We start from the raw sequence: 15,000 nt of genomic DNA, 5'->3' as shown, positions 1-15,000 counted from the left end.
GAAAGAAGGAGAAGGAGAGAGAAAGAAGGAGAAGGAGAGAGAAAGAAGGAGAAGGAGAGAGAAAGAAGGAGAAGGAGAGAGAAAGAAGGAGAAGGAGAGAGAAAGAAGGAGAAGGAGAGAGAAAGAAGGAGAAGGAGAGAGAAAGAAGGAGAAGGAGAGAGAAAGAAGGAGAAGGAGAGAGAAAGAAGGAGAAGGAGAGAGAAAGAAGGAGAAGGAGAGAGAAAGAAGGAGAAGGAGAGAGAAAGAAGGAGAAGGAGAGAGAAAGAAGGAGAAGGAGAGAGAAAGAAGGAGAAGGAGAGAGAAAGAAGGAGAAGGAGAGAGAAAGAAGGAGAAGGAGAGAGAAAGAAGGAGAAGGAGAGAGAAAGAAGGAGAAGGAGAGAGAAAGAAGGAGAAGGAGAGAGAAAGAAGGAGAAGGAGAGAGAAAGAAGGAGAAGGAGAGAGAAAGAAGGAGAAGGAGAGAGAAAGAAGGAGAAGGAGAGAGAAAGAAGGAGAAGGAGAGAGAAAGAAGGAGAAAGAAGGAGAAAGAAGGAGAAAGAAGGAGAAAGAAGGAGAAAGAAGGAGAAAGAAGGAGAAAGAAGGAGAAAGAAGGAGAAAGAAGGAGAAGGAGAAGGAGAAGGAGAAGGAGGAGAAGGAGAAAGAAGGAGAAGGAGAAAGAAGGAGAAGGAGAAAGAAGGAGAAGGAGAAAGAAGGAGAAGGAGAAAGAAGGAGAAGGAGAAAGAAGGAGAAGAAGGAGAAAGAAGGAGAAGGAGAAGGAGAAAGAAGGGTCTTCCGATTTGCATTCAGACTGCCCTGGGAAAATCTCACGGGTGATGCTGAGAGATTCCTCGATTGAAAGAGCTGAAATCCAAATGAATGAAAGGGGCCAGGGACAGTCAGACTGGGGAGTAAAGAACTAGATGATACTGGATGTCCTCCATTCAGGAAACGAGGGCTGGGCTCTAGGCGACTTGCTGCAGCTTCGAATGCAAGAAGCTCAGTGTGCGTTGATATCAGAGTAGAGCAAATTCATGACGTGCCTGTAACAGCAGTCATCATTAGAAATCTATATGGGAGTTTTGGCTGCTCGGCCATCAGCGGTGGATTATCCGGTAGTCACCGGAGGGGGGGGTGCAGCTCTTTCATTCAGAAACCTTATCTGAGTCCAGCACTGAGGAAGGGGGGGGGGACCCCTGCAGTGTGTCTGATAGAGCACACTGGGGATTCCTAGCAGCTGAGATAACGACAAACCACAAATAGCTTTACATAGAGAAGAAGGCGGCCACATGCCCAGCCATCCCATTGCACCCGCATCATGGGATGTGTCACCCGGGAGCCTCCCCGCCTGGCATGGGAGAGGCCCACTTCTTTTATGTTGGAGCTGCAATTGTTCTGGGTACTGGACAAGTCCCCCATCTGCAGAAATGACACATATATATATATATATATATATATGACATGGATGAGCAAGTTTGGGGTGGAGGAAATTGACTGGCCTGCACAGAGTCCTGACCTCAACCCCATAGAACACCTTTGGGATGAATTAGAGCAGAGACTGCGAGCCAGACCTTCTCGTCCAACATCACCTCACAAATGCTCTTCTGGAACCTTGTGGACGGCCTTCCCAGAAGAGTTGAAGCTGTTATAGCTGCAAGAGGTGGGCCAACGCAATATTGAACCCTACGGACTCATGCTGGCCATACACTATACGAGAAAAAAAAAAAAAATAAAAAAATAAAATCGACCAAACCTATTTTCGAAAAACAGACATTCTGCCGTAAGAGCAAACATAAAATCGTTCAGTGGACATAAGGCTACTTTCACACTCAGGCGCTATATTGCTAAAAATATCGCCTGTAAATCACCTCTCCTGTCACTCCAATGTAAAAGCCCGGATGCCCTCACACTGGAGCACTGTGCTGGCAGGACGCTAAAAAATAAAAAATCCTGCAAGTCGCATCTTGGAGGCGCTTTAGGAGCGGAGTATACCCTACTCCTAAAGTGCCCCTGCCCATTGAAATCAATGGGAAGCGCCAGCAAAGCACCGCTGCAGAGACGCATTTTAACTATTTTTTCGGCCGTTAGTGGGGGGATTAAAAGCACCCCGCTAACCGCCGGAAAGCGCAGAAAAAAAAAAAAAAAACACACCACACACAACAATTCGTACCGGAAACACATTAACCTTTCAATTTATCGTTCGTTAGGAAATTTCCAAACTTGTCCTTCGTTTTTTTTTCTGCTTAAAAATTGTCCCAACAATTATCGATTTTGTGCCCATTTACTGTCCAAAAAGCGAACGAACTGGCCAAATGACCGAATTGCAGCAGATTTTTTCGTGGGGTGGATGGCCAGCATAAGACTGGGATGGCATTAAAGTTCATGTGTGTGAGAAAGCAGGCGTCCCAATACTTTTGGTACTATAGTGTGTTAGTGTGCGTACACACAATTGTAATTAATTTATTTTTTACACACACTTTTTTTTTTTATTTTTTTTTTTTTTTTAAACACACACACTTTTTTTAAAATTTATAAAATTTTAGTTCTTTCTTTTTTTTTTTTTAACACACACTATACATTTGCAGTCCTTCCATCATCAGCCTTTTATATGTTGAACCCTCAGCCAGGCATCACCCTTTATAAAAACAGAAGCCGACAATAAAAGCGTCTCTTACAGATGTATATATAATACACACATAATAGTCTTCCTGGCTGGAAGTTGGACATTTATGGAGCAGTAAAGTGGCATCACCATGTCATAGGATGGTCCTCTGCCCTCAGTGAGGTCATCACCTGGATCTGGGGGGTAAATTCTCTACATTTATTGACAATGACTGTCTTAGCCCATTGACGGATTTATTTTGTACAGAAAGTCACCATCAAAAAATGGAATATATTACAGCTTTCGCTGTGATATATAGAACACCTCCCTCCTAGTTTATGGAGATGAGGATATTGGGGGGGAGGTGTTGTCACCTTAGGACAGGAAGTGTGAAGTTTGTAAAGACTATGGAACACCTCCCTCCTACATTATGGAGATGAGGGTATTGGGGGGGGGGGGGGGGGGGGTTGGGAGTGTTGCCACCTTAGGACAGGAAGTGTGTAAAAGACTATGGAACACCTCCCTTCTAGGTTATGGAGATGAGAATATTGGGGGGGGTTGGGTTTGGAGTGTTGCCACCTTAGGACAGGAAGTGTGTAAAAGACTATGGAACACCTCCCTTCTAGGTTATGGAGATGAGAATATTGGGGGGGGGGGTTGGGTTTGGAGTGTTGCCACCTTAGGACAGGAAGTGTGTAAAAGACTATGGAACACCTCCCTTCTAGGTTATGGAGATGAGAATATTGGGGGGTGTTGCCACCTTAGGACAGGAAGTGTGTAAAGACTATGGAACACCTCCCCCTCCTATGTTATGGAGAAAAGGAATGAGAGAGATCGTTCATTCACAGGTTTAGCATACGTGGGCCCATCTTTCGGTGAGGGGACCCCGTAGGGTGTCACCGGTGGTGGCAGACAGGCCCCCCCCCCCCCCCTACACACACAGGGCGTGGCACATGGGCGTTTTTTTTTTTTCTGTAAATCCCGGCTCTGTGCTGCGACATTCAGTCACTCAGTGGGGCGGATTGGCTGTCACATAAAACAGATCCTTTCATCCCGCAGGCCTGACGCACATCACCAACTACCAGGGTCCAGGAATCCCAATGGGGCCTATTCAAATGATGCGCGGGGGGGGGCTTCACACCAGCTGACCAGGGCATTCTTTAATATTGATTGGACCTGGGGCAACAAAAACATTTTCTTGGGCCCTCCTGGGGCTCAAGGGGCAGCTGCTTTGGGCCCCACAACGATGATTGGGCCAGGGGCAGCTGCCCCTTTTGCCCCGTGTTAAAAAGACAGCTCTGCAGCCGACAGACAATACGTTGCAGCACTAACATGGGGGTGTAAGGTTCTTAAAAGCACACCGCAACGCATGTTAGTACACCGCCATGCTTTGTTTGTGATGTGCTCCGCCGTCCGTCCACAGGTGCCATTCAGAATAAATTACATCAAAGCCCGTGGGCGTGGTTCACATCTACGCAGGGCCGCGATTATTGCGCACTTTCCCGACATGCACAGAAACACGATGCATAGCAAACGTGCGTATTTTTTGCACGCCAAACTGTATGGTGCCGCAGGAATTTACAAAGAGGGTCGGGGGGACGCGTTGCTCTAAGGTTGGGCTACCCAATAAAATAAAAAAGGTGCTGCACACAACACGCAAGAACTGCGCGCACCCTAGATTGCACCGTACTGGTGTGAAGTTAGCCTCAATGTGCGTTGCAGTAATGCATGCTTTACCACAAATAAAAGGGTCTGAATGAGCCCCCTGATGAGTCGCAGATCGCAGGAGCAAAGACGTGCGTCATTTTCACTCCTTCACTCATGCAATGGGTGTTGCATGAAACCATGCGAATGAATAGACTGGAAACACACCCAAAAAAAAAAAAAAAAAAAAACACCACACACCTCAAAACGCACCTTTTTTTGGCAATGCAGCTCAGCACAACGCACAATTAGTGCGTTTTCAGTTTTGCAGAAACACACTACAGTCCATTTAACATGGTTTCCTATGGGTCACGTTCACATCTGCGCGTTTTCCACCGATGCGTTTTTTGGGAAAGGGTCAGGGATTTTTTTTTTTTTTTTTCCCCCGTAGTAGGTTGCATTTTCGGTTCCATAGACTAACGAAAAACAGTGGAAAAAAAACAAAACAAAAGAAAACGCAAGGCGCACTGTTCAAATCAATGCGACGCTTGCACTACTTTAGGCGATTTTTGGGCGATTTCAAAGCCACACAGTCAATGTAAATGGGGGACTTATCCAATCACTGACCCCCTAGGCTACATTCACATTGTGTGTAGCGGGAAAAACGCGTCCCCAATCCCAGGTTTGGGTTTTTTTTATTTTTATGTTTCCACATCACACACAGATTTTCTTAGCATGCGTTTGCCGTACGACAAAATGCGCGCCTGCTAACTGCTTTTGGAGGGAGCCTATAACAATTAATGGCACCACAAGTGTGCTTTCGAAAACGTGCGGGAAATATAAATGCGCATTTTCTGTGCAAGAAACGGAAACGCCAAGCGTGAATGCGGCCAGGCGTCCATATACACCTGAGCGCGCGTTTTCGTGCACGTTCGTGGAACATGCAAACAACCACACGTGCCACACTTGAGGTGCCAGTCTTTGTTAATATTACAAAACACGTTAAAGCGGATCTTCACGACATCCGAGCACCGCAAACCAAAAACGGTATTTAATAAAAAATTTTTACCCCTTGGACCCGGAGCCTCCTGGCCCTTTTACCACTTAAGGACCAGGCCCATTTGTCAAAACTTGTTGTTTACAAGTTAAAATCATTTTTGATTTGCTAGAAAATTACTTAGAACCCCCAAATATTATTTTTTTTTTTTTCCCCCCCAGACACCCTGGAGAACAAAATGGCGGTCGTTGCAATACTTTATGTCACACCGTATTTGCACAGCGGTCTTACAAATGCAATTTTTTAGGGGAAAAAAAAACAAAAAAAAAAAAAAAACAAAAAAAAAAAAACTTTTTCAATATAAAAAAAAAAAAAAAATATAAAAATATTATAAATACTGTAAAGTTAGCCCAATTTTATTTTTTATATTTTGAAAGATAATGTTATGCCGAGTAAATCGATACCCAACATGTCACGCTTCAAAATTGCGCCCGCTCGTGGAATGGTGACAAACTTTGACCCTTAATCTCCATAGGCGATGTTTAAAAATGTCTGCAGGTTAACAGTTTTAAGTTACAGAGGAGGTCCAGGTCTAGAATTATTGCTCTCGCTCTAACGATCGCGGCAATACCTCACATGTGTGGTTTGAACACCGTTTACATATGCGTTCGCTTCTGCGCGCGAGCTCGGCGGGACGGGGAGCTTTAAAATTTGTTTCTTCTTATTTAATTTTACACTTTTTTTTTTTTTTTTTTTTTTAAAAAGGACAAAGAAGAAGAAAAGAAAAATGTTGGGTCACTTTTATTCCTATTACAAGGAAAGTAAACATCCCTTGTAATAAAAAAAAAAAAAAAAAAAAAAAAAAAAAAGCATGACAGGACCTCTTAAATATGAGATGTGGGGTCGAAAAGACTTCAGATCTCATATTTACACTAAAATGCAATAAAAAAAAAAAAAAAAAAAAAAAAGCCCCTTTAAGGCCATTTGACGTCGCTTCCGTCATAGAGTCAAGTGGGGGGCATCATTCCCTCACTCAACTTAGTGCCTCAGAGGGGAAAAGATCGGATTGTCCCTGCTGCTACTGAAGGATCCGGTAAGAGACGACCAGAATGCGGCGGGAAGAGGGGGAGGGTTTCACCACTCCTGTCGCCGATAAAAGTCATCTCGTGGCGAATCCGACGCAGAGACCACTTTTAGCTTAAAGAGGACCGCCCGCCGTTTAAGAAAATACCGCGGTTATTTAACGTCAAAGTACCAACATATAACGACGGCAGGGCGGTCCGGAAGTGGTTTTTAAGAGGTTGTGGCCACCGCGACAGCGATTCACGGCGGTCACATGATCGGAAAGCTACTCGCAATCGGGAGCTTTCCGTTAGCCGCTGGTAACTGCGCCGGGAGCCCGCTCTTGGCACAGTTGTATTTACACCAATTCCCTATTGACGCCAAGGTTTATCCGCCGAGAGGCCGCATATTTGCGCGCGGCCGGCACCATTCAAAGCAAACTCCCCCCATCCCATCTACGTCTCCGTGCTTTATTTTGACTTTATTTTGTTGAGAGATCACTTTGAAAAACACCCCCCCACTAGCATTTCTGGCGGAGGCCATCTTGAGTAAGGGCAGATGATTCATGTAGCATTTACTTCCTGGAACTCATCTGCCCTTATCTCAAGAATGCATGCAGGAGGGTGTGCTTAGCTGAGAAACCCCCCCCCCCCCCCCTCTTCTGGGATGTATGACATCATTTGCCTGGGCAAGAAACCAGGAAGTAACTAAATGAGAAAAAAGAAAGTATAAAACAAAAAGTAAATATGATACACTTTTCTATTTTACGAATGTTAGCAGCATGAGGATTAAAAACAAATCAATGCTGATTGGGAGAGTGAAGTTTCCGCTTTAAGGGCCAGTTCACACCACATGCAGTCCAGTGCGTTTTTGTTCTGCATTAAACAAAAAAAAAAAAAAACAACCCCACGCATGGAAAGTAGGTTATATGGTTTCCAATTGCATAGTTCACACCAGTGTGATCAGTTCCAGAAAAAAAAAAAAAAAATATTTATATAATAATAATAAATGCTGCATTTTTCCATCACTGGAACGCAGTAAAATGCATCAAAAATGCACTGGATAGTATAAATAAAAAAAAAAAAAAATAAAAAAAAAGGGAAAAAGGAAAAGCACCTGGAATGCATCCGGAAACACATCAAAAATCACATTAAAAACGTGCAAGCAGAAACGCATCCAGTACAGATCCAGAGTGCGTTTTTTTTTGGTGTGAACCAGCCTTAAGACACACGAAGTTTGATGGCGCAGGAGCTTCTGCGGCCTGTTTTTTTTTGGGGGTTTTTTTTGCGCAAGTAGGACAGCGCAGTCAAATGAACAGGCTGCCCTATTTGTGCAAACTCGCCGTGCGTTTATGTGATGTTGTTAGGTGTTGTGACCCTCAAGTCCTCATTCACACTACTTGTTTTACACCAGTTTTTTTTTTTTTAAACGCACCTGTTAAATGTTTTTCTGCGCCGAGTTTGCCATTTACGACTTACGGCAAAGCTAGTGCGACGTGCGTTTTTCCAACATTTCAAAAAAGAGCTCTTTTGCGCACGTGCGTTCAAGGAAACGCCTAAATCTGAGGGGGGCCTACAGTACCAAAAATGATCTTTGACGAGGACTCCGCTGGGCCCTGAGCAAGGGATGGGGGAGGGGGTCTCCAGACTCTGCAGCCATAGGACAGGTTGGAACGAACGACAGAGGCATTAACATGTTGAGGAGCGGACGCACACAGGAGCAATTCAGTATATTTCCAGGCCCGTTCACACTTCTCCTTTTCTGTGTGTCGTGTGAAATTGTTAGAAATGGGCTGCCAATGCACAACAGAACAGAACAAAAAAAAAAAAAAAAAAAAAAAAATAAACCCAAAAACACACAAATAGACACGTCAGCACCGCAACGCATGTGCGTCACAGCTGCATTGCATCAGCCTACGTTCTCATTTGTGTACGGGAAAAAAATAAATAAATAAAAATCGAGCAGTCTTCAGCAGACGGGCGTCAGAGCCAGTAAATCCAGAACGGCAGCCCATGCGCGCCATGCGATGACATTTTGAAGAAAAAAAAAAAAAAGAAAAGAAGCGAAGTATTTTTCTTTTTTTTTTGCCGCAAATATGAGTGTAAACACATGCGCGCGGCGTCGCACCTGCAGTGTGAGCGGAGCCTCAGGGTGCCATTCAAAGCTGACAGCGCCGCAACGCGCTAAATGCACGCAATATAACGTGAGTAGCGGTTAACACGTGTGAAGGTCCGTTTACACTATTGAGTCGCAGTAACGTGAGCGATACTGAAACACGCAGCAAAGCGCGATACGCGTGTTGGTGCAACACAGCGCTGCTTATTGTGAACGGCATTGCACCAACACGTAGAACATGCGTTGCAGTAACGCACTTCTTGCCGCAAACGCAATAGTGTGAATGAGCCCTCGTTCTGCACGGTGCCCCAAGACGACGCGTTGCAGTTTGCTGCCGAGAGTGCTGCATGCATCGGCTGTGATGCAACGTGCAGCCCGTTCAAGTGAGTGAGCTGCGCCGATGCACCGCAGCTGACCAGGCTGGTGTAGATGGGCCGAAAGCATTTTATTTTCATTATTATGACTATTATTAGAATTGATTGTTGATTATTATGAATAATAATAATAATAATAATAATAACAATAATAATAACAAGAGCTCCCTTTTGGGATCCCTTTGATAAAGTCACGTGGTGTGACGCAACGCGTCAGGGTAGGAGGAGTCAGGTGCCTACGCTTCTCGGGGACGGCCGAACCCGGAAGCCTCACACATCTACTGTTCGCTGCTAATTTTAATGTAAGTTGTTATATTTTTTGAATAAACGGATATTTCATACTGCACCATGAGACCTCTCCTTTGTTTTTAAACAAACTGCTGGGACTGCTGTGAGTGCTGGGAGCTGCGGGAAAAGTTGCAGAGAGACGGATTTATCTGTTACCAAAGAAACACCGCAGAAAATACATCCTCTCCTAAAATACGTATCCGCTTCACTTGGCCCATTGGGGGCCGCTGCTGGAGGTGAGAGGCTGGGGGAAACACTTGAGAGATGCACTAGAACGTGCATAGAAGAAAAAAACACCAGTCACTGCACATTTTGCACCATATTTAAAGACTGTTTGGAAGTCACTCAGCACTACTGCACTTTCTATATGGACTAACCGCACTATTGTCACTATTTGGGACAGTGTCTCTTCTGTGGGATTACTTGTCCTATTACATTTGATTTTTATTTATTCCTATTTATTTAACTATATGGTTTTTTATTTTATTGTTTTCACAAGCATTTTCAATTATTATTAATTATGGATTGGATTTAGATATGACTGCAACATTATTATGGGATTTACTTTTATATTGTAGATCAGATGGGAATTTTTGCTGACCGTATAATTATTATTTTTTTGCACTGTATGCTATTACATTCACTTTGTAGTTCACGCTGATGATTTATATACTTTGTTATTTAGCACCAGAAATGATTTGATCTCCAGTCATTTTCTGTGAGACATTGGACGCCATATGTGTGTTGGTCTTTGGAGCTTTTCAGTCTGGGAAGTCAGCGTTTTATATTCATTTATTTTTTACCACTTGAAGATGGGTAGTTGACATTTATTTTTTGAGCACTGAGATTATTTATTATTTTGAACATTCGATCGCTGCTTATTTGCATTGCAGGAATTTTGTCTTTGCTATATTCATGCATGGTGATATTTTGAGGCTTTAAATATTGTTTCTGGTATTGGATTGGGTGGAGCCCCACTTTTTGCTTATTTTATCCTTACAGTTTAGTTCATTTTAATTGCGATCTTGGATTATTGATATTTTGTACTGATTGATGGAGTAGCGCCACATATTTCTATTGAATAAACAGTAAAGGTATTTTCATGATTATTATCATAAAAAAAAACCTTTACTATTTATTATCATCATTATGACTTATGAATAATAATCATTATAATAATGAAAATAACTTTACTGTTTATTATTATTATTATTAATCAGTCATAATAAAATCATAATAATAATATTCATAATATTAAACAGTAAAGGTTTTTTCATTATTAGGACTAAGATTAATAATAATAGCCATAATATTATTTATTATGAATAGTCATAATAATAATAATAATAATAAACCTTTAATGTTTATTATTATTATTATGAATATTATTATGACTGATTAATAACAGTAAAGTTATTTTCATTATGATTAACAATCATAATAATAATATTCCTAATAATATCAAACAGTAAAGGTTTTTTTATTATTAATAAAAAAAAAAAACTTTACTGTTTAATATTATTATGAATAACAATAGTAATAATGAAAATAACTTTACTGTTTATTATTATTAGTCATAATAATCAATCATAAGAATATTATTTATAATATTAAACAGTAAAGGTTTTCATTATGACGATGATTATTATGACTATTAATAATAATAAGTAATAATAATAATAATAAACAGTAAAGTTGTGCTAAACATTGGCCATGTGGCGTAGGATTATTAGCGGACTTCTAAGGCTCCATCCATACTCGTGAGACTTATCAAGTGACTTTGCGAAAAATCAAAGTCGCATGGCGAGTCGCAGGCCCGTTGGTTTTCAATGGCACCTGTCCAAGTTGGAGCGACTCTGAAAAAAAGAGGTGGCTGCGCTACTTTCATGTGCATTTGATACGACTTTCTTTTCTATGGACCAAAGTCGCATAAAAAAAAAAAAAAGTATTGCAGGCACCCTATTCAAAGTCGCACCAACTTGAACGGGCGCCACTGAAAACAACAGGCCTGCGAATTCTCATGCGACTTCGATGTCTAAAAGTTGCCGTACGATTGTGAATGAAGCCTTTACAAAGAGGGTGGCAAAGGATCCCCAGTGCTCCCCATCAGGGCCGGGACAAGGGGTGGGCAGGGGGGCAGCTGCCCTGGGCACAGTGGTATCGTGAGGTGGAGTGGGGGGGGGATTTGATTTGTGCTGGGAGGGGGGAATTTGGGTGGGTGGAAGTGGGGTACGTATTGTTCTAGGAGGGGGAATTTGGGGGGTAGAAGGGGGGTACATATTGTTCTAGGAGGGGGAATTTGGGGGGTAGAAGGGGGGTACGTATTGTTCTAGGAGGGGGAATTTGGTGGTAGAAGGGGGGTACGTATTGTTCTAGGAGGGGGAATTTGGTGGGTAGAAGGGGGGTACGTATTGTTCTAGGAGGGGGAATTTGGGGGTGAGGTGCAAAAAGTGGTGATTTAGGGGCATTTGGGTTGGGATGGGGGGGAAATGTGTGCTATGTGGGGAGGATTTATGGGGGATTTGTGCTGGGAGGGGGAGAAAGAGATGCGGAGAGGAAATTTAGGGGTAGAGAACTAGTGCTAGGAGGGGGTGATTTTTTTTTGGGGGGGGGGGGGGAGATTTGTGCTGAGAGGAGGGATTTCAGCAGGGGGGGGGGTCAGATTTGTACTGGAAGAAGGAGGGATTTATTCTTTAGGGGCAGGGGACTGGGCGGGCCGGTTCATAATCTCCGCCCCCTAATAACCATGCTGGGCATCAGATCCACCAACTTGTGACACTAGCGAATCAATATGTACTATTGTCTTCCGGCTTCTCCTCCTGGCCAATCGGGACAGGAGGTGGATCTTAAGACCGGATTAGCCGGAGGAGAAGCCGCGTCCTGAATGGGATAAGTGCAGACCAGGGGGGGGTGCATTTGTTTGTGGGGGAAGCACCAGCCACCGCTACCATTGACACATAATGCTCATACATCTTGGGGCGGGGGGGGTAGTAGTTTGGGCATTAGATGACTTTGTGTCGGCACTGCCCCCCACACCCCACCTAGCCAAATAAAATATGCCTTTTTCTCCCCCCCCCAAAAAAATGGACGGCGCCATCTTTGTTCTGGCGCCATCCACGACCACCATCTACTTCCTGGACCGAGAGGCTTTGCTCAGAGATGACACAATCACGTATCCGCAAACGCCTGACACAGATCAGCCCCCCTGCTACAAGGTTACAATGTACAGTCTGATCACTGAGGGGGGGGGGGGAAGAGGAGACCGAGGAAACGCTTCCCCCCTGCCTGCAGCAGACCGATGACATCATCCCAACCTATTCCCAGGCTAGGCTTATTGAAAAAAAAAATAGATTTCTCAGTACAAACCCCACCGAACAGGGAAAAGAACGAATAAAATTTTGCGCTACTCACCGGTTTTCTGCGTTCGATAAGCGCGGGGGGGAATTCAGATCAGGGCACCGACGATGAGTGGCATCTCCCAGGGCACCTTGTCTTCTAGGCCTCTGTATGGGCAGCTCTGGGTACGAATGCAGAGCGCATAGCGCCTACATAGGCCGTGGCGTCCGCACGCAGGAATAAGCCAGGCACTGGGCTATAGGAATAGCATATGTCTAAGTGATGACAGCAGTATATATATCTATATATATCCCCCCTAACTCATCAGTATGGGGGGACACTGAGCACAGCAGCCAATATAATCACCTCCAGCCTGTATCTATATGAGCCACCCTGCCCCAGACCCCAGCTAATAGAAGACTGCTGGAGGCGGAGGGGGGGTATGGTTAGGTGTATGCAGCAAGTTTCTAATGGGGGCAGGGATTGTGGGGGGGGGGGGGGGGTCATCAGCTACAAAAGGTGACAATTTAGGAGGAGTAGCAATAAATAGAAGGAGGAGGCAGAAACTTATTTTTAGATTGCAAGCCTCTAGGGCAAGGCCCGGCGGTGAGCTCCAGCTGACAGGGGATTGCTGTACACAGCACTGACTCATCCACTCCCCACCCCAAAATAATAAAGAGACCAGCGGGGGGGGGGGCAGCTACCCCCACAACCCCTCCCATCCCACAGCACAAACAAGCAGACTTACCCCAAACTTTTCCAGGGAGGGCAGCAGAGTGTCAGGAGGAGGAGGAGGGGAGGAGGGGGGGGCTGGGTGCAGTTTGGGGAGGGGGCTGTGCACAGAGGAAGCTCTGCTGTGGGGACAGTTCTGTCTTGTGTCTCCCAGGCTGATGTTTGGGGGGGTCCCAGGGGCTCCTCCAGGGATAGGGGGGCACCTGGGGGGTGGTGATGATGTCACAGCTGGATGTTGGGGGTGATCAGCCTGCTCCCCCCTTCTCTGCTGCCCTCTGCACACTCACTCTGCTCCTGCTGCCAGCTGATTGTGCTTCTCCTACTCCCCCCCCACCTCCTCCTCCCACAGGCCCCGCCCCTACAGCCTGTCCGGACAGCTGATTGGGCCGAACCGCTCTCTGCCATTGGTGGGGAGGGATGTCACTGCAAGACTTGTCCCCGCCCAGCTCACCTTGCAGCATTAACCCTTCCCCTGCATGCTGTGCCTGGCTGCTGATACCATTAACCCCTTCACTACTGGATCTATAATCTACCAGCATTAACCCCTTCCCTTCCCGATCTACACTCTGCCACCATTAACCCCTTCAGTGCCAGGTCTATAATCTACCAACATTAACCCCTTCCTTGCCAGGTCTGTAATCTACCAACATTAACCCCTTCCCTGCCAGGTCTGTACCCTGACAGCATTAACCCCTTCCCTGCCAGGTCTGTAATCTGCCAACATTAACCCCTTCCCTGCCAGGTCTGTACCCTGACAGCATTAACCCCTTCCCTGCCAGGTCTGTAATCTGCCAACATTAACCCCTTCCCTGGCAGGTCTAAAATCTACCAACATTAACCCCTTCCCTGCCAGGTCTGTACACTGACAGCATTAACCCCTTCCCTACTGGATCTACACTCTGCCACCATTAACCCCTTCCCTGCCAGGTCTGTACCCTGACAGCATTAACCCCTTCCCTACTGGATCTACACTCTGCCACCATTAACCCCTTCCCTGCCAGGTCCATAATGTTCCAACATTAACCCCTTCCCTGCCAGGGCTAAAATCTACCATTAACCCCTTCCCTGCCAGGTCTGTACCCTGACACCAATAATCCTTTCTCTACCAGATCTGCACTCTGTCACCATTAACCCCTTCAATACTGGATCTACACTCTGCCATCATTAACCCCTGCCCTGCCAGATCTACACTCTGCCACCATTAACCCCTTCCCTGCCAGGTCCATAATCTACCAACATTAACCCCTTCCCTGCCAGGCCTGTACCCTGACAGCATTAACCCCTTCCCTGCCAGATCTATAATCTGCCAGCATTAGCCCCTTCCCTGTCTGCTGTGCCTGTGTGCTGCCACCATTAAACCCTTCCTCCACAGATCTTATATTATGCCAACAATAACCCCTCCCCTCCCAGAACTATACCCTGCCAGCAATAACCCCTCACCTGCCAGGTCAGCTCTCTGCCACCATTAACCCCATTCACAGCTAGATCTATACCCTGCCAGGTCTGTCCCATGCCATTATAATCAACTTCTCTACCAGCTGCCTGTGTGCTGCCACCATTACCCCATCCCCCCCACCAGTTCAGTACTTTAACAGAATTTTTCTTTCCCTGTCAAATTTGTACAGTGTCAGTATTATTATTATACAGGAATTATATAGCGCCAACAGTTTGCGCAGCGCTGTACAATGTAGAGGAGGGACAGTACAACTACAATACAATTCAATACAGAATGGACAGGAGGGCCCTGCCTTGGTCAATATGTACCCTGGCAGCATTAACACCTTCTCTGCCAGCTCTACCCGAGTGTTGCCATCATTAACTATTTCCCTGGCAGGTGTGATCAGGAACCCTTCCCCCCCCCCGCCTGTAATCTCCAA

At 45.2% G+C, this 15,000-nt stretch overlaps 1 protein-coding gene across 2 annotated transcripts in view; it reads right to left on the bottom strand.

The window, feature by feature from the left end:
• The window catches only part of ATOSB (atos homolog B), a 53,464-nt gene extending 40,003 nt beyond the window's left edge, over window positions 1-13,461 (bottom strand). The window contains exon 1 of one of the 2 annotated variants that reach the window (XM_073618182.1): window positions 13,140-13,461. The gene's annotated coding sequence lies outside the window, so the exon portion shown is untranslated. Of the gene's footprint in view, window positions 1-12,466; window positions 12,744-13,139 lie in introns of those variants that run through there. The other variant, XM_073618183.1, reaches the window with a different exon arrangement.
• Between the last annotated feature and the right edge of the window lie 1,539 nt (window positions 13,462-15,000).

This window comes from Aquarana catesbeiana, linkage group LG01, assembly GCF_042186555.1.
Source record: "Aquarana catesbeiana isolate 2022-GZ linkage group LG01, ASM4218655v1, whole genome shotgun sequence".
NCBI lineage: Eukaryota > Metazoa > Chordata > Amphibia > Anura > Ranidae > Aquarana > Aquarana catesbeiana.
Note: the sequence above shows the minus strand (reverse complement) of the source record. Positions and strands in the feature narration are given on the sequence as shown.